Source organism: Canis aureus, chromosome 2, assembly GCF_053574225.1.
Source record: "Canis aureus isolate CA01 chromosome 2, VMU_Caureus_v.1.0, whole genome shotgun sequence".
In the NCBI taxonomy this organism is placed as follows: domain Eukaryota; kingdom Metazoa; phylum Chordata; class Mammalia; order Carnivora; family Canidae; genus Canis; species Canis aureus.
Genome location: NC_135612.1, coordinates 55,072,085 through 55,098,782, shown reverse-complemented (window position 1 = coordinate 55,098,782; position 26,698 = coordinate 55,072,085). Strand labels below are relative to the sequence as shown.

General features: G+C 41.9%; 1 protein-coding gene and 1 pseudogene across 7 annotated transcripts in view; one reads left to right on the top strand and one right to left on the bottom strand.

The window, feature by feature from the left end:
- Positions 1-26,698, bottom strand: part of PDE8A (phosphodiesterase 8A) — a 157,302-nt gene that overhangs the window by 110,660 nt on the left and 19,944 nt on the right. The window lies entirely within an intron of this gene.
- On the top strand, positions 10,768-10,898 carry LOC144304114 (small nucleolar RNA U3; annotated as a pseudogene).

Genomic DNA, 26,698 nt, shown 5'->3' with positions numbered 1-26,698 from the left:
TCCAGGTAAGAACTGTAATGCACTATCATGTTCAGGTGTAGGTAATAATATGTTATCATTTATAATCTTCTAATATACATAGATTTCCTTTTGCAAGGAAGACATGAGGTAGCTATCCAATTGGCAGGTATGGATATGAAATTGTCATCCATTCCTTCACTTCAACAAATATTTAAGGGGTACTTTTTAGGCACTAAATGTATACCAAATGCTGAAGTTCTAGAAATAAAAATATGGATCCTATCTCCCAGATGCTAAATATAGAAGGATAGAAAAATATAAACAAATAATTACAACACTTTGTGAATGTTTAACAACAAATGCTTGTACAGAGTGAGTGCGAAGTGACTGATTAACTCCACCCGGCAGGTGTGGGGGTGGTCACCAGTTTTCAGAAGAGGGACACCTGCTGAAACGAGTCTGGAAGGAAATGCAGGGCTGTGCCAGGTAAGAAGGGGGCAAGGGGCATTCAGGAACACTCAATGGCTAAGTGGGATTGAGATGGAAGATTCCATAGCAGAGGAGGCAGCAGAGGGACTAAGATCAGATGGCAGAGGCCCGAGCAACCAGCAGCGCTGCAGTTAGGTGAGCACTCGTGCCCGGGCACAACTACCAGGTGAAAACCGTAGATGGATTCCACAGGCAGATCTGATCAGGGCCAGCACCGGAGTGTGTGGCTCTGGCCACAGAAGGAACCCAGGCTGGCTCGGGGACACGGTGGCCAGGAAGGATACTGCGAGGCCCCTGGGCCAGACACCACGAGGCCCTGAAGATCATCCACAGGATGACAGGCCTCAGGTGGAGTCCACACAGCCATCCTCAGCCAACTCTAGGCCACCAGGTGAGAGAGGAGAGAAGAAAAGGTGGTGAGGACTCCAAGGAGCAGAATGAAAGCGGGTCCTTGGAGGTCACAGGGGCACGAGCTCAGCGGGAGAGGGAACTACACCAGTGCCAGCCTGCAGGCTGAGTTCTCCCACAGCCTCGTCCTTTTCCACCTCTGCCCTGGCAGCAGCAGGGCTGGGGGAGGGTGGGGACACAGCCCTGTGTGAGGGGAACACGGCATGCAGACCCCCAGCCCTGGGACCCCAGGGGACGCAGCCGGGGTGGGGGGCTTGGGGCAAACCTCTTCCTCCCCTAGACCACCTCGGGTGAGACACTGAGGCCAGGGCTGCTGCCTTGCATGTGAAGGCAACAGGTGGCTGACCCAGGGCTTCGGACTTGGTCACCTGGTACCCCTCTCCTCCAGACCTGTGTGGGGAAAGCAGATTCCAGCTGTGGAGGCTGTTGGCTGCAGCTGGAAGGCCATACCTGATACAGCCCAGCACTCAGGGATGCATTAAGACGGCCTGTGCAGCTTCAAAGAAAGGCCCTGGGCTCAGGCCTGGCAGGGATCCTGTGAAGCCAAGTCTGGCAAGAGAAAAATGTTTCTATCACCAATTTTACAGACTGTTTTACCATTGTACCTTCTCATAATTTTACTCAGCATCACCAGAACAATTCGAGTGGAGGAAAAAAAGAAATAAATGGAAATAAAATGCTGTATATTTGGGAGAAGATGAAGGATAGAAGGCAAAATGTAAAGAATAAGTCCAGAAAAGGACCTTTGGTTAAAAAAAAATTATCTCTAATTTGTGAATGATGCTCCAAAGTTTAAATTAAAAAAAAGAAAAAAGAAAAAAGAAAAAAAGATCCATGAGGCCAGAATAGCTCTGATGGAGTCTGAAGCAAATACATTATAGAAGAAGGGAAAGACAGTAAAAATAGGAAATGTCAGTTTCTGACTATAGCCAACATTAATTTGAGAAAATAACTTTTAATGGAAACTTGGGTCATTAAAAAATTCTGGCTGGAGGGGATCCTACTACCTATGGTTAAAATAAGAAAAGTGACAAAATATGTCAGTTATTATTAACAAAAAATTTCAAGGCTGGGCTGCCTAAACGAATTGCCAAAATTATATGCTCTCCGGAGACTTCTGCATGGTCGTCAGTTTGATGAGTATTTTTTTTTTATTCCTTACATCCCTCTCCTCAAAGACTACTTTTTGCCATCATCAGTCCTTTTTTGTGGACTAAATTTAACTCTGTATTTACAAGTCCTAAGGATGTGCACTGAAATAAGCCGCATGCAAAAGAAGATTAAAAATAAGATTGTGCTTAATGCTCTCATGATAACTACAGTTGATTGAAAAGGACGAAGCAAATCCCCAAGACAGTAGAAGGGAAGCCTCTGCTGTGCTGGCAGGTGTAAGGGAGGATCAGGTAGGAGATGGGATCTGAGATGGGCTTTGAAAGGCAGAGGCAGGTTTTTAAGGCAAAGAGGCTAAAAGGAGGTTACAACCCAAATAAGTCACACAATTAAAAGCAAACAAGGAATGAGCTTTTACCCTGTCACACTGTCAAACAGTAGGAACAGATAACACTTCCGGGAGTAGTATAAACTGGTACATTTGTAAAGGACAATTTAGCCGGCCAGATACAATTTTTTAAACATTCACGTTGATTCAGCAGTTCAATTTACATGTACATCTAAAGAAAAATCATGCTATTTTGTAGCACTTGCATATATTACATACTCAAAAAAATGTTATTAACTTAGGAACAATATAAGAATTCTCACGTTGTGGGAATAAGAAGATTTAGTTGTATGGATGTTCACCACAACATTATTTATAACAGACAAATGTCAGCAAGTGGTTAAATACTACCCCCATAAAATGTAATAGCATGAAGTGTTTCCAGTAGTGCAATATGGTAATTGACATGGAATGTCAATTTTAAAAGCAGATTTCAGAAAAATGTACTTTATGTAAAAGCCCACCATTTGTTGTTGTTGTTTAATGTATAGATATATCCTCAGAAAAATGACAGGAAAGATCAAACAAAAATCAGTGATTTCCTCTAAGCGTAAAATAGCAGATAATTTTTATTTTACTTTTGCTTATTTGTGTTTTCTAGAGTGAACATGTATAATTTTCAAATTAAGAAATAAAAACATGGAATTATGTAAATTTTCTAAGATATGTGAGTAAAACTTCAGTCTTTTTATGACACTATTCCACTAAAGGTGCTGTGGGATACAATGTTTTATAAGATGACAGTGAATGCCACTGCTTAGTCATCTCTACACATTTCTTTGAAAGGGTAGAAATAACTACAGGGAGGAAAGAGAAGAGGGCAGATCATTTTAGCAAACCCCAATCTCAATTTTTCATTTTGGTTTCAATACTGATGTGGGACACCTCTCCTGAGACTGTTTTACTTCAAACACCACCTTCCTCAGAGATGGCTAGCTTTCTCTCTGCTGTGGCTCATTCTTCAGCCTCCAGATCCTTAAATATTTCCTGATCATCTGCAAAGAGAAGTATGCTCTTTTCATTTCACATCTGTTTGCAACTTGTTAGGGAAACCGATAGGCAAAGATTAAACGGAAACCTGAGGGCGTTCTGGCTGCCAGACCTGACCACTTCTGAAGCCTCTTCTGAAGTGTGGTAACTCCAATTGAGCCTTGGGGGTGGGAGTGGGGGGTGTCTCTTGATGTGCAATGATAAAGCAGATCCAAAAAAGAGGCATTTTGTCCTTACAAGCAAATGACAATTCCTTAGGTTTTCATCTTTATAAGTGACTAAGAACCACATCATAATAACCTATTCATTGAAGTATTAAAAGATAAAATTTGGTGTTCATAAATCAAAGTTAGATGTTACTGCATTTAAATAGTATTTTAAAAATACATTTTGTAGTCCCTAGTAAGAAAAAAAAAGTTACATCATGAACCAGAATATACATATATCCCAAACAAACCGAAATACAAGTTTGACATTCTTACCACATGAGCCACTGTTACTTTATATTCCATCTCATTTTAAAATAACTGATAGTGGGATGCCTGGGTGCTCAGCTGATTGAGCTACTGACTCTTGATTTCAGCTCAGATCATGATCTCAGGGTCATAGAATCAAGCCCCACCTGGAGCTTCATGCTCAGCGTGGGGTCAGCTTTAGATTTCTCTCCCTCTGCCCCTCTCCCCTGCTCATGCATGCCCTCTCTCTCAAAATAAATAAATAAAATCTTTAACAATAACAAAAAAACAATAGCTTTAAAAATACATAAAAATAAAATAACCAATAGTAGTTTTTAAGGCAGCCGCAGGTGTTTTGGACCTCCTTCCATTGAGAGGTGGGGATCTGGATCCCCTTCCTTTGAACCTGGACAGACTCATGGCTGCTTCAACCAAGTGAGAACACTCACTCCCCAGACACTTACTTCCCTGTAGGAACCCAGCAACCATGCTATGTGAAGTCCAAGCCTACAGGCACTTGGGTCAAAAGCCCCAGCTGATCCCACCAGCTTTGGAGGCACTGCAGGCCCAAGGACCAGACATGTGAGTGAAGCAGCCTCAGAATGAGTCTAATTCACAGCCACTGGAATCATCCCCTCCCATCTGAGGCCCCAGATATTACAGACCAGAGGCAAGCCACTCCCTACCAGACCCTGTCCAAATTCCTGGGCCAGAATCCAGGAGCATAATAAAATGTCTCTAGTTTAATGCCACTAAGTTTGAGGTGGTCTATAACACAGCAGTAACAACTGGAATGACAATGCCAGACAGACATAACCTGCAAAACTGATGCCACGATCCATTAGTAGGGAGTTTGACAAACACTAGTTCAGAGGACACTAATTCGGTATGTGAAGCTTGGCATTCAACCCTGTAATGTTCTCCCTGAGTCTGCATACTCAGGTTGTAACTGGGAATGGATGGGATGGGTTGCATAGGGTAATAAAGGAAGTGGGGTTTGGGCCCCATATGAATAAGCCAGCATCAAAAGGACTTGAGATTCATGGGGGCCAAACACTGAAGCACAGGAAGGTCATATTGTTTTGGTCTGAGTCTCAAGGTGATCCTAACCCCCTAAGGATGGTCCAATGTCCCTGCTAACTATATGCCAAAACAAATACTTAAGGTCCCTATAAAACATTTTTGATCTAAAGGCCACTTATTTACATCTATCCACTTTCAACACTGTCAAGCCTATCTACAGTTTCAAGCTTTTCTGTTAATGGATAACTTTCATCTAAATATAAACTCAGATTAATCTGTTAAGGATTAGCAGATTCTTTAAAAAAAAAAAAAAAAAAGGCAGGGAGAGTAAGAAGCATTTTTGGTGGAAGGAGAGTGTCCAGCAGGGCTGGGCCAGAGAACTTTAATTGATTAAATGGGCTCTTGGTTTCTTTCTTTAAATGTCACTAGTTAGGTTAATATTATAGTACTGGTCCCAGGGGGAAAAAACCCAGGAAATTCACGACAAGGACAGGACTTCCAGGAAGGGCAGCCTGGGAGTGGGAGCATTAAGGAAACTTCCCAAAAGGAAGAGAAGCTCTCTGAGCAAGTGTTCCACATGCAAGGAGCTCATCTCATGGACCTCGCCTCAAGGGAATACCCCTTGAAAGAAAAGGTCCAGATCAGAGAGGAAATGGGAATGGGGCCTTGGGGAACTCTCAAGTCAGAATTCAGTTGACTTCAAGCACTTATGGCCTTGGGATATGAAAAGCATATTTCTATTATATTCTCAGTGCCCACAAAAGCAAAAACAAATACCTCTGAGCTTGAGATGGTGGAAGAAGAGATCAAGCAGAAAGAACTAGAAGCCACTCAAAGACCCTAGACTAACTTATTTATGCAGTGTCTCCCCCTAAAAGAACACGTTTCACTATTACTCCAAATAAACCTGGTTTCATTTTTTTTTGTTTTGTTTTTAACCTGGATGTGTTATTCTTCACTGCATTCTTTAATGTGTAATGCATGCAAGTCATTAAAAGTTTCTGAAAAACTGTGTTTAGGGCAATTCATGACTAAAGTCACTGTTCAAAAAACCAACTAACAATCACCACAGCAGCTGCAGCCCCATCAGCACACTGAAGCCAGGAAGCAACAGGATAAGACCTACCAGAAGCAGAGAAGTGAGCCTGGGTCCCAACTGTTGCCTGGTATGTAGGTACTCAGTAAGAATCAACAGAAGAATGAAATGCATGGACAAACAGGCTGAGAAATTCTTGGCACCTGGAGAAAACTGAATGTGAACAAGTTTCTTTTTACCTCTTCTACCACTTGTACAGAAAAGCAAAAGGGAAATTAACAAAACAAAAACAAAAACAAGCCTAAGCAGAATGAACAGATGGACTGTGGCCTACATAGAAATTAGTCGGTCACTATGAAACAATTCTGTTCCTCTGCAGGGAATCTGGCGAAGGCCAAACTAAGGAAGGTCTGGGAGACTTAACAAAAAGATTCAAGATGAACTGACAAAGGAAAAGTCACCCATTAGGGAGAGAAATAACAAACCAGACCAAATTCACTTACTAAGTGGCAATTTCATAAAGGCTGCCATACCTGGTTTACTCATCTTTCATTCTGTAGGCATTTAAGTGCTCCTGTGTGCTCAGAAGACTTCTGTTAAGCAAGAAACCCCTCTTCTGAACTGCATAGGAAGTTCACCCAAATATATGCCAGGCATTGTGCCAGGGTTGCAAGGATACAGTCTCTATCTCCATTGAGGAGGTCATAGTCTAGAGGAGAGAACAAGAAACAGACAATGGCAGTATGACATGCTACCTAAGTTAGAGGAGAGCTCAGCGTTCAAGAAAGATTCCTGAAGGGCTAGCAGGAGTTAGCCAGGCAGGGAATGGGGCTACAGGAAGGAGAAATAACCAGCAAAGATCTGATGACCAACCTTTGTTTGGAAAGCTGAGCAGATGCCTCTCTCCACTAGCTTCAAGGCATTTTTGGAGGCTTGCAGACAGCCAGTTCCAGCATACTTCCATATCCAGCCATCCTGATCTCTTGGCAGACAAAACACCATGCTGCTATTATGCTTCATTCCTGCTCACCTCCACCTCCTTCTCTGAATACTCCAGCACCTCCCTAAACACCTGGAACACGGTCATCTCCTCTCCACCACCGTCCTACCATCAACCTGTGGTCAACACTCGTGTAAATGACCCATCCAGCAACTTCCACAGGTTCTGTCACAACCCGGTGATTTTCACCTCCACCTTACTCCATTCCAGCCCCTCAGCAGCCAAAACTGTCCCATGATGGAAATGTTCAACTCCAATATCCTGCTCTCTGACCAATATGCCCATCCTGCTAGTTCAGTGGGACCTTTACTCCTCTTCTTAGAACTCTGACTTCCAATTCGTTCACTATTGTGCTTTCTTCTCAATTTACCACCTCTCCCATCCTGTATAAACCACCTCTCCTGACAAAATGCTACCCTCTCATTCCATTTTCTGCTCTCCCACCTCCCTTTCTTTGCTAACACAATGTGGGGCAAATTATGTGCTCTAATCAACACAACTGTTCATTCCCTCTGCTTCTACACCTGGGATGCTGGGCACTACTGGAGAAAAATCACACAGCTCTGTAGAGTGAGACCACCAATCACGCATGGTCTCTGCCCCTAGCTGCTTAGAAAGCTTTCTATAGGCCCCAGATAGCTCTTATCTCCCCCAACAACTCTTTCCCTATCAATGATGTCTTCAAGGTTCGTGATCTCTCACTCTTAGAATATGACCTCACTTCTATTTCAAAAAGAAAAATAAGGCAACCTAGCAACAATTAACTCCTTAAAATTTAGGCCTAGTCTTAACCTGCAAAAATGGTAGCATTCATTTTCATGTACACTTCCTTTCTTTCAATGTCTTCCTAAAAGAAATGTCCTTCCTCTTGCCCACAGCTAATCCTACCACCTAAGTCTACTTCAAGGATCCCAACAATAGTCTCCTCTGTCCTAATCGGTAATCTCTCCTCTATGGACTCTTACCCTTTAGCATGTAAACGTGCTCATCTATCTTCCGTTTAACAAAATGAACAAATCTTCCCTGGACCCCATGAGATGGAAATCTATGACATGCTAGCATTCCACAGACCCTTTGAAAAAAAAAAAAAAAACAACCTCAGGTGATTTGTTTTAGTTGATACGCTATGATCTGTGCCACAAACATCACACAAAACCACTCCCAATACCCAGGTGTTGCTGCTAGGCTGTGGAATACTGCTGGAGCTGAGAGGACAGCAGACAGCCAGAGGCAGCCAGGTGCCCAAACCACAGAAGGGGTGAGACCTGGACCCAACCGGGTCTTCTCTAAGGAGAAATATGATCCACCCACACGTGTTTGGACTGATGGTAGAGCACAGCTGCTCTATGCCATAACCCCACTGTGTATCTCCATTAAAAGACCCGAGGCTGACTGCAAGTTGCTAAACAACAAACTAGCACGTCAAAACATGTTAGCCAGGATTTAAAACTCACCATTTGGTAACCATCATGGTAATAACATTTCAGGCAAAAATCATCAATGGATGATAAAACTAGTTGGTGAAAGTTTAATGAGAAAAAGTCTATTTACATAGCTTCAAAATATCTGCCTGCAAGATATTCTTTGATTTCAGAGGGAAAAATACTGAGGAAACCCACAAGACACCATCTTAAACAAGGAATACCAATGAACAGCACCAGGAATAGAAAAAGGGACACAATGTGTCTTCTAATATGCACTGAGAAGGCTCCAACATCACGTCTATAGTATTCCTGCCAAAAACGCATGATCTGAATCTATCATGGGGAAACAGCAGACAAACCTAAAATAAGGAAAATTCTGCAAATAACTGGCCTGTATTCTTCCAAAAATGTCTAGATCCCAATAGATCAACATCAAGGGATGTTCTCTGATGAAAAACTAAAGAGACATGACAACTACATGTGTGATCTTGGATTGGATCCTATAATAAAAAATAAGTTTTCTTGGGCCACCTGGATGGTGCAGTTGGTTGGGCTTCCAACTCTTGTTTTGGCTCAGGTCCTGATCTCAGTGTTCTGGGATGGAGCCCCGTGTCAGGCTCCACACTCAGCAAGGAGTCTGCTTAGGATTCTCTTTCCCTCTCCCTCTGTCCCTTCCATTCATGCTCTCTTTCTTTTTCTCAGATGGGTAGGTAAATCTTTAAAAAAAAATAATTTTTCTTTTGTTATAATAAAGAAAATTTGTGGAACTGGTGGAATTTGAGTAAGGTTTATGGAATAGGTAACAGTATTGTATCAATATTTAATTTCATGATTTTGATATTAGTATTGATTATAGAATATGTCTTCATTTTGAGGAAATACATATGGAAGTACTCAAGAGTAAAGGGACATCATGCCTGCAACTTAGTTTCAAATGATTCCAAAAATAATTAAATGTGGATAGAGAATAAATGATAACAGCTCACAGTAAAATGTGAACATTTGGGCAATCTGTGTGAGGAATATCAGGAATTCTTTGCACTACATTTTTTCCAACTTTTCTGTAAGTTTGAAATTATTTCAAAATTTAAAAATAGTATTTTGTTTAAGCCGACAATTGTGAGAAGTACAAGGAGAAAGAGGCTAAAACCATAGTGGTGGTGTAGGACTTCAAAATGCCACTCTCCTTCTTTGGCAGACTGGGTACATACAAAACAAACACATACAGGATTTAGAAGATTAATAAGCTTAATTTAACTGACATACTTAGAACTTTGTACCTGTGAGAGAATAGGTACTATTTGCAAATGACTATGGACACTTAAATAAAGAGGTAATAATGAGCCTCCTTCTTGGACTCATTCCTGACTTTAATGGTGGCTCCATTTCTAGTGTGAATCACCACATCACCTGTAGAGTGCCAGGAGAAAGGGGCCGAGAGAATCCCAGCCACCAGGACTCTAAAGAACCTCCCCCCACACCAAGCCCTCCAAAGACCCAAGAACTTTTAAAAAATGTATTATGAAAGTTTAAAAACATACACAAAAATAAAGACTATAAAGAAACTCCAAATGCCCATCACCCTGATCAGTTATTATAATTTTGACACACTGGCTACATCTATCCCTTTTTTGCTATAATTTTTTTGGGGGTTGTTTGTTTTTACTTCTGAATGGTTTACTTGCCAAATAGCTGGAAAGAATTACTGGTTTAAGAAAAAAAATCAATATAACTTTTACTGTATCTTTAAAATATCACAAATAATGAGGATTAGGGAGGGCATTTGTGGTGAGGAACATGGGGTGTCATATGTAAATGCTGAATCTAAATTCTACAGCTCAAACTAACATTATACTGTATGTAAACTAACTGGAATTCAAATAAAAACTTGGGAAGAAAATAAAGCAGAAAAAAAAAGGAGGCATTTGGAAATTTTATGCTTTACCTGCCATTTTAAACCTATATTATTAAAATATATGTATAGTGAAAAAATCTTTTTAATAAATAAATATCACAACTAAGTTTGAAAAATCATCTGGCATCTTACTGTTTCTATAGAGGGACAACTCAGATCTTGTTCATCAGCCTGCTAAACTTTTAGCTTCTTTTTCAGAAACGTAGACATCATCCAAAAAATGTTCTGATATCCTTGTTTTTAACTGTTGTGGCTTGCTGAATCAAAGCAACTGAGTTTGATACATGTTCAATGTCATTTCCTTCAAGAATTAACTCCTCTTCCCAGGCTTGAGATATTTAATGAAAAAGCAACACCTGCCTCATCCAAACCCTGTAGATGTATTTTTCACTTGAGAGATTTCTAATTTCAACAAGAGAATCATTCTCCTAACACTGTTGATGGGGAAGTGAGCCTACATGGAGCTCATCTTGGAACAGAAGCCCAGCATAACGCCCTTGATCATGCTCTGGACATGACTACAGGCAGAAAAGAAGTGGCTCTGGTTCACTCTATTTCCCCACCATCTAAGACTATACTTTCAGGGATCATTTCTATAGTTTGCTATTTCCCCACCATCTGTCAACTCAGAGCCTCTTCTTTCCAAGAAGACAGTTCTAAACTGAAGTGACTGAAGCTCCTTCGCAGGCTTCCTCTGGGGCCCTTCACAATAATAGTGTCCCTTCAATACGATGTTGACATTTTCTGGAATGTTGACAGGATGACTGCTGAGAATGGTCCTCATTCTTTCTCACGGTAGATGTGGCAAAGAGAGTGCCATGGTATTTTAAAGCAACTCTCTAACATTTTCACCCTGAAATACTTCTGTGTATAGACTTTTCTTCCCAACCACAATTCCACTACAACCAACAAAATAAAAAATAATCCCTTAATATCCTCTGTTCATCGTGCAAATTTCCTTGACACAAGAACTCTGAATTCCCAAGTTCCTCACACAGGAACCTTCATCCTAGCATGGTAGACCCACAGCAAACACGCTGCCTGTGGAGGTCAATCTCTTTAGACAAGGAAGCTGGAGCTTTGAGCACCCTTACACACAAGGAACTATGCTGCTAGGAAACTCTGAAAAAAGACAAATTTCTACATGAAGCCAAAAGATGAAAATCCATTTTTTTTTTTTAATTTTAAAAAAGATTTGAGAGAGAATGAGTACGGAGAGGGGTAAATGGAGAAGCAGACTCCCCGCTGAGCAGGAGTCTGACATGGGACTAGATCCCAGGACCCCGGGATCATGACCTGAGCTGAAGGCAGATGCTTAACAGACTGAGCCACCCAGGCACCTCAAACAATCTATTCTAAAAATGGAGAAAAAGAGGTTCCTGGGTGGCTCAGTTAAGCATCTGTCTTTGGCTCAGACTGTGATCTCAAGGTCCTGGGATTGAGCCCCACGTCGGGCTCTTTGCTCAGTAGGGAGTCTGCTTCTCCCTTTCCCTCTCCCTCTCTGCTCTAACAAATAAGTAAAAAATATTCTTAAAAAAGAAAAAAGAAAAACGGAGAAAAATAGTGCCATTATAGGTTCAAAGAATAAATACCCTTCATAAAAGGTACTTATATCCCAAAATAAAAATAATCAAAAAATATAAAGAATTGAGGGCACCTAGGTGGCTCAGTAAATAAATAAAATCTTTAAAAAGAAAAAAAAGGGCAGCCCTGGTGGCTCAGCGGTTTAGCACCACCTTCAGCCCAGGGTGGGATCCTGGAGACCCAGGATCGAGTCCCATGTCAGGCTCCCTGCATGAAGCCTGCTTGTGTCTCTGCCTCTCTCTCTGTCTCTCATGCATAAATAAATAAAATTTAAAAAAAAGGAAAGAAAAAAGAAAAAAAAAAAAGAACATAAAGAATTGGCAAAGGGAATATCAACTCCAAAATACACATGAAAAAAATTCACTCTACCTAGTAATCAAATAAATACTCAAATAATGACTTGCTATTTGTCATCTAAATTAGCAAAGATTTAAAAAAAAAAATACAGTGATAGCAAAAATTTGTCTCTGTAACTGGGTAAAAGGTTTTCTGGAGAACAGTTTGTCATATGTTCCAAAATCTTTATTTTTTCCCAGGAACTGTCCTAAAACAAAGTCATAAAAAGTGTACACATAATTATATAAATAAGGATTTCATAGCAATAGGGCTTATTTCTAATGTGGAAAAAGACTTGGGGTGGGGGTGTTGGGGCGAGAGGTACTAACCATCTAAATGTCCACTAGTAAGACAATGTTTAAATAAAATCATGGTATGTCCTACAATGGAAATACTAGAGACTAGTATCACAACTGACAGTGTGGCCCATGGACCAACTGTAACTGGCCCACAATGAAATAAAGAGTTTAAGCCAGAGTATGAATTACCACAAAAAAAAAAAAAAAAGTAAACAGCAAGATATTCTCAGCTAAGAAATCAGTATGTTGATCTACATCTGGCATAAATACCTTCTCTTGCCCAAAATGGCAAGAAACAGTCTGCCTGCCCCTTTGTACAGTACCACTACAGATTCCACCCCCAAAATATATCCCAAGTTTGCCCACATCCCTCTACCCCTACTGCTACCACCGAACAAACACAAATGACCTGGACCGTAGAGTGTCATAAATCTAGTTAGTCCGCTGCTACTTTTGTGCCCCTACAGCTTTTTTCCAGAGTAGCCACAGTGATTTTATTCCCAGCTTTATGGAGATATAATCAAGGTCATCATTTGGAAATGACCATCAAACCATGCTTATTTTCAAGATAGGTTACTAACAGTTTAAAATCTTAACAATATCAATTCTGGAAATAAATTGAAATTTACAGAAGTAGAATAAATCCAGAACAGGCCAGTAACTATAGAAGAAACTGAAAATTTTAAAGAATTAGCACTGAGGTTCTCAGTGTGGCAGGGACTTTTAAATGCTTACTGGTATCTGGTTCTCCTCTCTCTTGACACACACATGCTTGACACACTTCCTACCCTTGCAGTCAGGCCACTGACTAATTCTACCTTCAACAGACTGAGCTGAAGTGACGAATGTCCCTGAGGCATTTCACTGAAGCTGTGCGAGGACCTCTTGCCCTCACCATAGCAAATCCCGAAACTAGGTGTCCACATGGCGGTATCACACGATGAAACAAATATTAAACAGGGTTTCTTTCTATGCAACTATTCTCAGAATTATATAGTAACAGTTTCCTACTGTATTTATCACTCATATGTTAAGTACTTTCCTTGTCAAATAGTTGAAAATAATTTCATCAACTGTCGATATAATGATTAAGATATTATACTACAGAGTTGGGAGTAGAAATAATTGCATTTACTAACAAATGTTGAGGATATCTCACCCACACTTTGAAAAGCAAAACAAATAAACAGCAAAACAAAAAAACAAAAACTCTACATCATTTCCTTCCTCTATTCCTTTGATGGCATGTAAAAGTCTGCTAAGTCTTAGTGGAGAAAAACTAGAACTTTCTCACCAAAATTAGAAACGAGACACTATTTTGTAATAAAAATAAAATGCTATCTTCTCTACTTTCTAACACTGTCCTGGAGATGCTATCCAATGCAACTAGATAAGAGACTGTAATGAGTGGTCTAAGAATTGGAAAAGGAGTAAAACCATTCACAAATAATATAATGATATGTCTGGAAAACTCAAAAGAATTGATAAGTATTACAAATCAGAGATTTAGAAGGTTACACAATAAATATATCAAAATCAATAGGCTTCATTTTTAACAGAGAAATTCTATTAGAAAGTACAATGAAAAAAAAAGTACAATGAAGAGAAAACTCTACTTATGAAAGCAAAATAGTAATAAAATATCTAAGTAGAAGCTTAAGAAGAACCTCTGAAGAGAGGTGTAAAAACACTGCCCTCCAAAACACAACAAATTTGAACAAATGGAAAGACATACTATGTGCTTGGTAGGGATATATAACATCATAAAGATGTCAGTCCTTCCTGTACTAATTTATATATTTAACAGAACCCCAATAAAAATACCTTCAAGGTTTTTTTTTTTTTTTTTTTTTTAAGAACTAAACAAGCATATTATAAAGTTCATCTGTTAAAAACAACCAACTAAGGATAGGGAAAGAAATGAGGAGGACTAGCCCTACCAGATATTTAAAAAGGATAGCAACGGTGCCTGGGTGGTTCAGTCAGTTAAGCATCTGCCTTCTGCTCAGGTCATAATCCCAGGGTCCTAGGATCCAGCCCTGGTCAGTTGGTTAGGTAGGTAAGTTGGGCTCCCTGCTCAGCAGGGAGTCTGCTTCTCCCTCTAGCCCTCATGCTCACAAGCACGCTCTAATAAATAAATAAAGCCTTAAAAAAAAAAAAAAAAAGCATAGCAGTGGCACACAATTAGACATACTGACTGATGAAAAAGAATAAAAAATCCACAAATGGATTTAATTTTGTATGAAATTTATCACAAGGGTAGCATATCAAAACAGTGGGGGAAATACTTATTAAAAAATGGTGCTGGGAATAATGCAATAACAATATGGGGGGGTGGGGTGGATCTATTCTTCACACACCAGGATGTGTACAAGGATAAATATTTAACAACCTGGCAATGAGGGAAACTTTACCACTATGACTCAAACTCCAGACACAATAAGAAAAAGTATCACCAGAATTACACAAAAATTTTACAATTTGCATAACAAGACATCTTAAGCAAAGTAAGAAGGAAAATGAGCAAATATTTGCAACAGAGAAATGGCATCCAAAAATGGAAGAAAAAGACAATCCTTTGGAGAAGTGTCCTAAAGGAATAGGAACAGGTAATTCACAGAAAAAGGAATGCAAATGACCCTCAAACATGTGAAAAGATAGACGGCCAATCAATCTCAAGCATTTTGTGAGAAATACAAGTAAAATGTCAAAACTACATTGGGATACCACAAAATCCTATTCTGAAACAAAACAGTCGGGAAACAGATTTTCTGATACCCTGCTTGTGAAAATGCAAAATGGCACAACTCCTCTAGGGGGGAATTCGGCAAGATGAGCAAAATTACATATGCAATTAGCCTTTAGCCCAGCAATCCCATTTGTAGGAATCTATCCAAAGGGTATACCGGCAAAAAGAAAAAGAAAAAAAAAGAAAAGAAAAGGATTTCTGCACAAAGCCATTTAATAATAAATCTGGAAACAATCCAGTTGTTCACCAACATGGCCTGGTTGACTAAGTAAGGTGTGGTAACCCATGAGCAGTGTGCCACTATAAAAACAAGAGAGGAACTGTGCAAACTACAACATGGATAAACCTAGAAAACATGACACTAAGTAAAAGCAGCCAGACACAAGGGCCAGAAAGTGTACGATTCCATTAAAATGAAATGTCCAGGGGCACCTGGGAAGCTCAGTCATTTAAGCATCTGCCTTTTAGCTCAAGTCATGATCTCAGGGTCCTGGGATCAAGTCCCACATCAAAGCTCCCTGCTCCATGGGGAGTATGCTTCTCCCTCTTCCTCTGCCTCCCCCCCCCCACTCATGTTCTCTCTCTAGCTAACTCTGCTATCAAATAAATCTTTAAAAAATAAATAAAATGAAATGAAATGCCCAGAATGGGCAAATCCAAAGAGGTATGAGGCAGGTTGGAGTTTGCCAGAGGCTTGGGCAGTAGTGGTAGGGACCAGAGGGAATGGGGGGCTGACTGCTAATGGCAATAGGGTTTCCGTGATGAAAACATTCTAGAATCAGGCAGATAGCGTAGTCACAAAGTTGTGCAAGCATTACCACTGAGAAAACACTGAATTGTATACTTTAAAGGGGGGAGTATATGAATTAGATCTCAGTTCTTAGAGAGGAATTCCTAGCCATACAACAATGGCATGATCTCAAGGATATACTGTTAAATGAGCAAACCAAGGTAAAGATGACTATGTGTGGTATGCTACTTATTTAATGGGTACAATATCTGAATATCAAAATAGATTAAATGCAAAAGATTGAAACGCATCAAATATGTTGAAGTCCTTAGTTTACAATGATTCAAAAAAATAAAATTTAACTGGTCCCTTTTGAAGGATGTTAAAGAACCAAATCCTTATTCTGAAAGCTGGTAAATGAAAGGCAAGAAACAAGCATTTATCCTTACCTATGTTATTCAAACTTTATCACATAGTTAATGAGGGGAAGTTTCTCTTTAAAAAAGTATTTCAGTATTAAATGAGGAATGAATGATAGAATTTGTAACCATTAATGAGTTAAAGATGCAATGACTGTCACAAGATCTTATGTGGTCTCCTCAACTGAACGAGGGCAAATTTATTATGTAACCAATAAAATATGGCAGAACTGATCATACACAAGTTCTCAGACTAGGTCAAAAAGGGCATTGTAATCTTCTGTGTTGGTGTACAGAATCACTTTCCCTGGAATGCCCTGAGGACCCTGAGCAGCCCTGTGAAGACCTCCCACATCAAGAGGAACTGGGCCCCCACCCCAAGATATCTGGCATTCACTTACCCAGCCATGTGACTGAGCCAGCTTGGAAGCGAATCCTCTGGCCCAGTCCAGCCCTTGGATGACTGCAGCCCAAGCCAACACCTGGCTGCAACCCCACAGGATACCATGAACCAGAACGACCAACCCAAGCGGCTCTCGAATTCCTGACCCCCAGAATTTTAGGGTGATTTGTTATGCAACAAGTTTAACACTCTTTTCTCTCCTTTTATACGTATTGTAAATTCTCCACAATAAGATATTTCAAAACAGTAAGTTGGCTAATTACAGAGAATCCTTTAAGCAATCCCTTTATTCTTATCAGAGCAGACAACAGGTTAAATGGAAAAAGAAAAAGAGCAAATAAAACCTCACTCTTTCACATGTATCTCACAGTCTCTTAGGAAAAGGGTATCAGAGGTTATCTCGATCCTCTCAAAAAATTCTATCAGGTAAAATTATACCTATTTTGCAAATAAAAAAGATCAATAAAAGCAACAGAGAAAGGAGCAACTTTTTCAAGTTACAGAATAGCTGAAGCAGGGTACAGAAAGGCCGTTCTTTCCACCATACCTCAAAGCCCTTCTGACCTTGAAATTTCTTCATCAAGCCGTCAGAACCAAAGGTGCGAAGGTCCAAATCTGTAAATTTAGTATGTAAACACCATCTCCCATCCCTTACAAAGCACCTCCCCATGTCCCCTTTGCTCATCAACAAACACAGCGTCATTCAGTGTGCCCCTGTTAATGCTAAGCAACCAGAAATTGCTGAAGGAAGGAAAAAAATAACAAAGCTCAAAGCTCCCACTCCATATCGCAGATTTCTGTGTGACTCTGGATGGGGCTGTTCTTCAGGAATGATCATTAGAGTTAACAGTGGATCAGATTCTCCAAATTTCTCTATTTGCCACTTACTTGTTTTCAGAATCAAAGGGGGCAGGAGGCAGGATACAACCAATGTCATGCTACTATATTTCCTTCCTTGTTCCCAAGAGTAAATCACATAATTGGGTACTGTATAATCATTTAAAAATCACAAATATGTTCTTAAAAAGAAAGCCCTAGTCTACTTTTTAGAGTCTAATAGATACTCTACATTAAAACCATTCTTTTTCAAATAACAATATTGAATATTTCATTTTAGGTAACTACTCTTTGTCAGATGTTTAGTTTTTAAAGCATTGAACAGATTGTTCCACATTCATAATTTAATCCAATCTTGACGACTATCCCCCATGTTACAAAGAAAAAGCTTAGGCCCAGAGAGGTTTCGTGACTTGCCAAAGGTCAAAAGGCAGGGAGTGGTAGGGCTAGGATTGGGACTGATCACGTGTGGCTCCAAAGCCCATCTTCTAACCACTTTACACAGGAGGAAAACACCCTACAAAAATCACCCAACAAATAAAGCCTAAAGGTAAATACATGGTCTTAAATTCTTGCTCTCTCTGGATCCATCTAAGCATGGCTCTGGGCTTCCTTTGGTCAGGTTGGAATGATAAAGGAGAACGTGCTATTTCCCCACACCTAGGTGAAAAACAACAACTAAAGGACATACACACACACAAAATCAACATAGAGGATATTTACGTTACTTCCAAAGTCGTTTCTGAGAACAGTTCAGGGGGGCGGGGATGGGGAAGACAGCCAAGATTTCCATGCTAAGGAAAGAAAAAGGAAATAGGGATTCTGGAACTAACTTCCAGGACATATTTCTCAGGCTTAAAATAGGCTTGACCTTAGGATTGTCATGAGAAAAGCCAGAACAAATGAAGTCATCATATATAAACTGTTTGTTCTCAAGAACATGACTAGTGGGCACAGGACACAGAAGTAGGTTAAGGGACACCATAGATTAGCCGACACCACTTCTCCAGCTAAGAAGTTTTCCTGCAGGTCACACATTAAAGTCACTACTACAGTCTCAAAACTGTTCATGTGACTTCAGAGGGGCTTCAGCCTCAGAGCTCCCATGGGCTTGCTCTCCCCCAGACAGCCTGAGGATGGGCAGAGCAAAAGGCTGCTCCCTGAGAAGTCAATCTGCTAGGGCAGTTGTGGGCATCCCCGGTGACACTGACATTGGCCACATCTGGCTGGCAGAGGCAGCAGCCTCAGGAGGAGGGGCGATCCGATGCACACGGCCATGTGGAATCCCATCTGTGCCCAACAGGTGCCCACAGAGCGCGCAGGTGGGGACCCAGGCCCCGCACATGTGGAGAACAGAGGGGATGGCTTATAGGGGAGACCCAAAGGAGGAATAAGAACTGAGTGAAAAGGGAGTAAAAAGTACTTTAGACTGAGGCCACATACATACCAAGTCCACAGCCAGAGGGACAGACACATTTAGGAAAACTGGCTCAAATATAATACATACACTGAGGTGTTTATTTTTCATTAAAGATTTTATTTGAGAGAGAGAGAAAGAGAGAGAGAGAGAGAGCGCACAAGCAGAGGGAGAAGTAGGCTCCCCACTGAGCAGGGTGCCTGATATGGGTGGGACTCAATCCCAGGACCCCAGGATCATGACCTGAGCCGAAGGCAGATGCTTCACTGGCCAAGCCACCCAGGCGCTCCCATACTGAAGTTTTCAAAAAAACTTTTACTGAAGGTTAACATACTCACAGAAAATATAAATCATAAGTATGTAGCTTGGTGAATTGTCACAAAATGAACCCACCCACATAACTACCATCCAGGTCAAGAAATAGAACTACCAAACATAGAAGCCCTTATGCCTTCTCCAAATCGCTACCCCGCCCTCTTTCCCTTAGGTCAGCACCATTTTGATTCCCAAAACCACACCTCTGCCTGATTTTTAATTTTGTATAAATCAAAAAATATAGCATGAATCTTTTCTGTCTGGCTTCTTTCAATCAATACTTTGCTTGTGAAATTCATCCACGCTGCCGCAGGTAGCAATGGTTCTTCCATTTCTGCTGCCACAGACTATTTTGTTATATGCTTATTCCACAACTTACTCTTTTGGTGGACTTGAGTTACTTCTTGTTTTTAGTTATTATGAATAATACTGGTATGAACATTCTAGTATATGACTGGTGAACATATGTACGCCTCTCTGTTGGGTATACACCTAGGAGTAGAATTGGTGGGTGAGAGAACATGCCTATGTTGGACTTTAGTAAAGTAGTTTTCCAACAGTTTTCCAAAGTAATCTTACCAATTTACATTCCTACTAACAGCATATGACATTTATTTCTTGTTTGGCTGGTTTTTGTCATAACAGACAAAATATGCTATCACAGTCCAGAGGAAATCTAAACTTTTGATGAAAATTTGCCATGCAAAAACAATGACTAAGAGTCTCTTCTCCAGCCTGAAATCCCCACATATACTCCTTTATATGAAATTTATTATTTACCAACGCAAATTCCTGAAGTTTACAATGCATAAAATCTTTTTTTTTAAGATTTTATTTATTCATTCATGAGAGACACAGAGAGAGAGAGAGAGAAAGAGACAGGGAAAGAGAGAGAGAGAGGCAGAGACACAGGCAGAGGGAGAAGCAGGCTCCATGCAGGGAGCCCAATGTGAGACTCGATCCCACGTCTCCAGGATCACACCACGTCTCCAGGATCACACCCTGGGGCTGCCCACAATATGTAAATTCTTAAAAGAATACACTCCATTACAAAGATCTGTAACATCGTTATTTCCAGGTCACAGGAAACACACACATAGGAACAGTATTTTGTTGTTGTGATCATCTATTGTCCCAAATGGCTTTCTAATAGTCACTTTCAAAAAAGGCTGAGTTTTTATGTCACTTGTATTATATTAAAAGGTAGAGAAGACGGGCAGCTGGGGTGGCTCAGCGGTTTGGCGCTGCCTTCGGCCCAGGGCGTGATCCCGAGGCCCTAGGATAGAGTCACACATGGGGCTCCCTGCATGGAGCCTGCTTCTCCCTCTGCCTATGTCTCTGCCTCTCTCTCTCTCTCTCTCTCTCTCTCTCTCTCCTTCTTTGTGTCTCTCATGAATAAATAAAATCTTAAAAAAAAAAAAAAAAAAAGTCGAGAAGAGAGAGCTAGAATGGGCTCCAGGTTGGCTTTTTAGATTTCTTTGCCTGATCACAAAGGAAAGACTGATCTTCTACCCTCCCACCCTTCTCCACTATGAACATCCCCTGCCCCTAAACAACAAAACATCACACACAAACACAGACACCCCAGGAAGAACGAAGAAAAGGGGGCAGAAATTGTGTGAAGGACACTTCCTTCCTTTTTCTTTTTACAGGGCTCAAAACCTGTCCCTCCCATGTGCCCATTGTCAAAACAGGAGCCCTGAAGACAAAGGACAGGCTGGCCTGGGAGGAGGTGTCACAGGCTTACTAAGGTGGAGTAGGTGGCCGGCTCCGCAGACACCAGGAGGGGAGGCTCCCTTCGTCAGGAAGAACACTGGATCCCCGGCAAACAATGCTGGCAGACACTGCTTTAGGGAGATTCAGCACAAGGTGGAGGGCTCAGCAAGTGAGGGCAGGATGGGGTGGGGTAGGGTGAGGGTGGTAGCAAAAGATTCAGGCGGACATGTCAGTGTGGAGAAGAAATCTGTGTCAGGTGGTGGGATCTCATCCTTGGAACCTGGTATCAGCAAAGGAAAGAGTAGGTGCAAAGGATGCCTCCACTGTAGGGAAACCAGGGCCCTGGCAGGCAGCTGGGCTAGGATGGAAGAGCAAGACCCATACCTGGCTGTGGAAATTCAGACAGTAATAGGTATACAATAACAAGGTCCAGGTATTAGCAATGGGACTGAGTCCCAGAGTGTGGAACTAGAGGGACTTTAATGTCCTCCTCCTGAATTGGGGTAGGGGTAGGGGTGGTCACCCAGTGAGGATGAGGACAAACCTAGCCAAGGTTCGAGAAGGGCGATGATGGTGAGGCAGGCAGGATTATCGCTATCGGCAGAGAGGGGAATTCTGAAAATATGAAAAGCAGATATAATTCACTTCTATTCCCTGTCAAACACCAAATGTCACCTGGCTTCTGACACTCTTCTGAGCCACTGCCTGCAGAGGCACCAAGACTCCCAGAAATGCCCTGCAGAAGCCTCACAAAGGCCACAGCTGCCCTCACCCAGGCCCTTTCATAGACAAGGGCTGCTTCTGATGCCCTCCGTCACTCACCGGCAGCCCCTCCACCACAAGGCCGGAGACCCCTCATCTAGCAACACTACGGGCCACTCACCTGCACTGAGGCTCCTGACCCCAAGCTCAGCCTCCTCCAACTCTCCTCCTGGGCGACATCACGGTCTATCTGGCAACACCACCACCTCCCCATTCCTTCTCCATGACTGTGACTACCACCTGCGCCCCCAGCCACACTCGGGACTTCACCTGGCAGGGCGCCCACTGGCTCTCCATGGACCACAGCTTCCCAGGCATCAGGTCTGTCCCGTATCTATCCCCATTTCCGTGTTCATAATAATCATTATTAAAAATAATAATAATAAGCAACATTAGAGAGTGTTTACTATGTGCTATATATGGTTCAGAGTGCTTGATATGTATCAATTCATTTACTCCTCCCAACACTGCTAAGATACAGGTGTAATTATTATTCTCATTTTACAGGATTTGAAATCTGAGGCACAGAGAGGTTGAGTCATTTTCCCAAGGTCCCACAGCTATGAATTGGCCATAAAGAGCTGAGAGTTGAAAACAGGTGGTCTGGCACCAAAGAGTGCACACTCTCTCCCTCTCCTTCCCTTCAGTTTGTTACATTTTATGAACACACACACAGAAAAGTGTGGAAATGCACTAAGGGATAGCGTTCCCCAAACAGAACACACCTGTAGAAGTAGCACCCAGATCAAGATGCAACACTAGCACACTAAAAGCCCCCCAGTCCCCGCAGTGAGGACCCTTGTGCTGACCTGTAATGGTGTAATTCATTCTGCCAGTCCTCACTCTTAGCACGACCACCGCCCTCCCGACCATGGCCTGGTGCTGAGCGGCTCTGCACACATTTCAGCACGCCTCCAGCACCTTCCTCAGGGCTGCCTAGCCCCCTCTCAGTGGCTCTCCTAGACCCCAGGCCCCTGGTCCCAGGCTTTCCTGCCCCCGCCACTCCCCCGCCTCTCCTGCCCCCCCAGGCTCTCCTGGAAACACCCCCCCAGACTCCCCCAGGCTCCTCTGGAAACCCTCCACCTCCGGCTCTCCCGGGCTCCTAGTCTCTCCCAGCACCTGCTGCTGGGTCAAACTTTGCACTGGGACCCACCTGGCCAGCAGCTAGTGGACAGGGTGAGCAGCCTGAAACTCCATTCCCAGACCAGGCCCCCATCCACGTGACACACACAGCCTCATGGAGTGGGGAACGAGTGCACGGTGCCCACCTGCAGCTGGGTGCCAGGCACTGCCCAGGTCCCTTCTCTGGTGCCCCGACCGAGGGACTATTCCCACTGTTCCCCCTTCTCTACTGGCTTCCTACAGCCTACCTCCCATACTTGGCACACTTACTTCCTCCTATTTCAGAAAGCAACCCTAAAAACATTCATCATAAGCAACTTTAGGAGGCAAACTAGAAAAGAAAAAGTTATCTGTTACAAATGACAAATGGATTAATAACATCTAACTTTTTAAAAATCCCATACAAACTGAAAACCCTCCAATTCTCTAATATGAATTGGCCAAAGTAACAGTATACAAAAGAGAGATTACAAATATGGTTGATACACACTTGGGAAAAGACCGAGCTCCACTTCTAATCAAATGGATGTAAATAAAATTGGCCAAAATTAAAAATTGATGATACAATATCCTCCCAGACTAAACTTTAATTCCTGAATCAAATCAGCAGGGTACGGGGCCCACTTACTGTGGCCCCACCTGAAGTCCATGAACAGCATTCTGCCGCCAGTTTGCACTGAGACACACTCATGACCATGTTTATCAAGGGAATGTTGCTGAGAGCCTCATCCCTTAAAAAGGGCCCAGAAGAGTAATTTCTTTAGGTCTCAGCTCAGAAACTATACTTCTCCTGAGGCTCTAGCTTATGTCAATCTCAGGAATTCTGGGACTGTCTTCCTCTGTGTTGAGGCTGTGGAAGCTCAGAGTCTAACGTGGGACCCGACCATCACCCCCCAACCAGGCAAGTGTCTGTGGCATGCATTGCCACATATGACCTAACTCCTGACTTAATGGTTTAGCCCATCTGCTGTGTCCCCTTGGCCAGTTCGCTTCTCTGCTTATTTGTATCTTACTGTAAGTATTCTCTAAATTACCTCAAATTCTTTTGAAACAAAGCAAGGTAGGGCTATTCTAATGATGTGGTTTTGTCACCCCTCTGCTGTTCTCCATCTCCCAAAAGGGACAAATCAGGTTGGGCTTTCATAGTTTTCATTTGTTACCATAGCTTTATGAGGTGTCTGTGTGTTGGGCTAATTAATGGCCTCTGGTTGTGCAAATCAGCTTCTTGCACAACAATTCCTACTTAATAGGTTCTTTCTAATTGCCTTATTGAATATCATGTAAGTCTCTCAAAATGTTCTTTCAGGAAGACTATATGGCTTTTTTCCCCAAGATGGAGATGCTATAAAAATCAACAAATTTGACAAACTGTTCAAATTCCAAAAGGGCTTAGAACTTTCCAATAAATAAAGAATTCTTAAAAAAAAAAAAAAGAAAAAATAAAGAATAAAGAATTCCTACATGATAAGAGATAATACTCAGCTATAAATTAAATGCATTTTACAATATGTATGATCTATCTATTCCATACACTTTCTTGATGAAAAAGCTAATTTCAAAGAAGTTGCCAAAACAAAACATGACAGGGACGCCTGGATGGCTCAGTGGTTGAGCGCCTGCCTTTGGCTCAGGGCGAGATCCCATGATTCTGGGATTGAGTCCCATATATCAGGCTCCTTGAAGGGAGCCTGCTTCTCCCCCTGCCTATGTCTCTGCCTCTCTCTCTGTTTCTCATGAATAAATAAATCTTTTTAAATTTTTAAAAAATAAAACAAAACATGGGAAAAGAAAGCACATCAACTATGTCCCGTTCATTCTGGTGGAAGACAAATAAAATGTGGTAATTTATATGTCAATGCAATTATATACCATTCAGCCCAGAGAGACATCATTGTCTAAAGGTAGAAGAAATTAGAATGTTAAAGAACATAGTTACCCCAGCTGTAATTCCAAGAAATTGGGAAGTCAAATGAGGCTACCATCACTTCAGATCCTGATTGGGTGTTCAGGTATTTGAAGAAACATCACAGACATGCTAGCAACAAAAAGAACTTAAGAGATCCAGACTCTACCTTTCTCACTCCCTGCCCTCCTTCCATTTCACAGGCTATATCAGTTAGGAAGCTTTTGGTTACAAATAAAGAAAATTAGCCTCAAATTATTACACAATAGATTTATCATTCATGTAAACACAAAGTTGAGAGTGAGATCTTCTGAACTTCAGGCAAGGTTCAATAGGACCCCGGCTCTGTGACTCTGCAACTCTCTGGGCTTGTTGTCACCCAGGAGTTGGCTCTGTCTTCGTTCTGGGGGTGGGGGAGTGAGATGCCCCTACCCATTCCACAGTCTGACTGAGACCATTTAGGTCACATGCCTACCCCTGAACTAGTAAGTGGGACCAGAGGAATTCCATGACATAGGCCGGAGTTGTAGATCTAATAGTGACCCAATAACTGGGGCAAAGAGGATGTTATGGCCCATCCTGGAACTGGGGATGGGCTCAGACCCACATAAACTTCATCACTGCTATGCATGGGAGAGAAGAAAAGGGGAAGAATTACAGATGTTACCAAAGAGGTATGGCAGGGACTGGCAAACTGTTCAAACCCAGTTCCTCTTCTCCCTAGGCCCACAGATAGATTGTATTTCCCAGCATTCAATGAAGTTAGGTGTGGCCAATGAAATGTGAAAAACGAACATGAACCACGTTTCAGCTCTGGCCCCTAAGAACCCCTCACCACCCTTTATCTCCTTCCCCTTCTGCGAGCCTGTCCGTGCAAACATGCACAGTGACCTCGGGACCATGTGAAGATGGCAGTCACAGATGGAAGGAGCCTTGGTCCCTGAATCACCATTTAGAGGAGAGTCTTGCACTGTGATCAAGAACACCTATTTTAAATTTTACATGACTGAGAAACTTCTATCAAGGTGGAGACTTTCGTATATTTTTGGGTTTGTCACAATAGTCAGCCTATCCCAACAGGAGAAAAAATTAAGGCCCACAAGGTTGGATGACTTACCCAAGTGATATCCAATGGAACACAAAAACACAGGATGCAATGATCTTACCAATAGAAGGCAAAAATAGAATTGAGAACATATAATAACCATGAAAGCATAGGATAAAAAGAGAAGTAATGGGTAATAGGGAGTGCTTGCATATCTCTCAGGCAGACTGTACCAGGAAGGGAGAAGGTCAACTGAAAGCCCTTTCTATTTCAACACTTGTTGAAATTTTCCCACAAGTTGTTATCCATTCTTCTCTTAGCAAACAGAAAAACTGGAAAGTTTCTCTGATAACTCAAAACACAAACTGCTTCAGGATCAAAATTAGGAACAATAACTCTCCTTACACATAAAACTGGTATTAATTCTAAGAAGCCGAAAAGCATTTGGGGATTTGGACTGAAACCTGGCATGGGGCAGTTGTTGCTCGGAGCAGTAGCCCCTTCCACCCAGAATGGCTCCTCCTCAGCCAACTGCCAACTGCCCAGGTCTGTGACCCCTGTGCCATCAGGGAAGCACCCCACCAGCTGCAGGTGTGCCTAGCCAGGCCCGTTTTGGTCCTTCCCAGGGACTCCTATCCTGGAATTAAAGGCAGGCGCTCAGTCCATCTCCACTAATGAAGCCGTTAAACATGAGGGGAGCAGCTATTGGTGCGCACTCTGCCTGCTGAGCAGGAAAAATCAGTCCATGGAAATGAAGAGGACACCAAATGAGAGAGAGAGAGAGTCCTCACTTTGTTTGTCCCAGAGGTGGCATACCCTGTCCTTCCCATGATGTGCTTACAGAAGCCGGTTACAGTGGCCT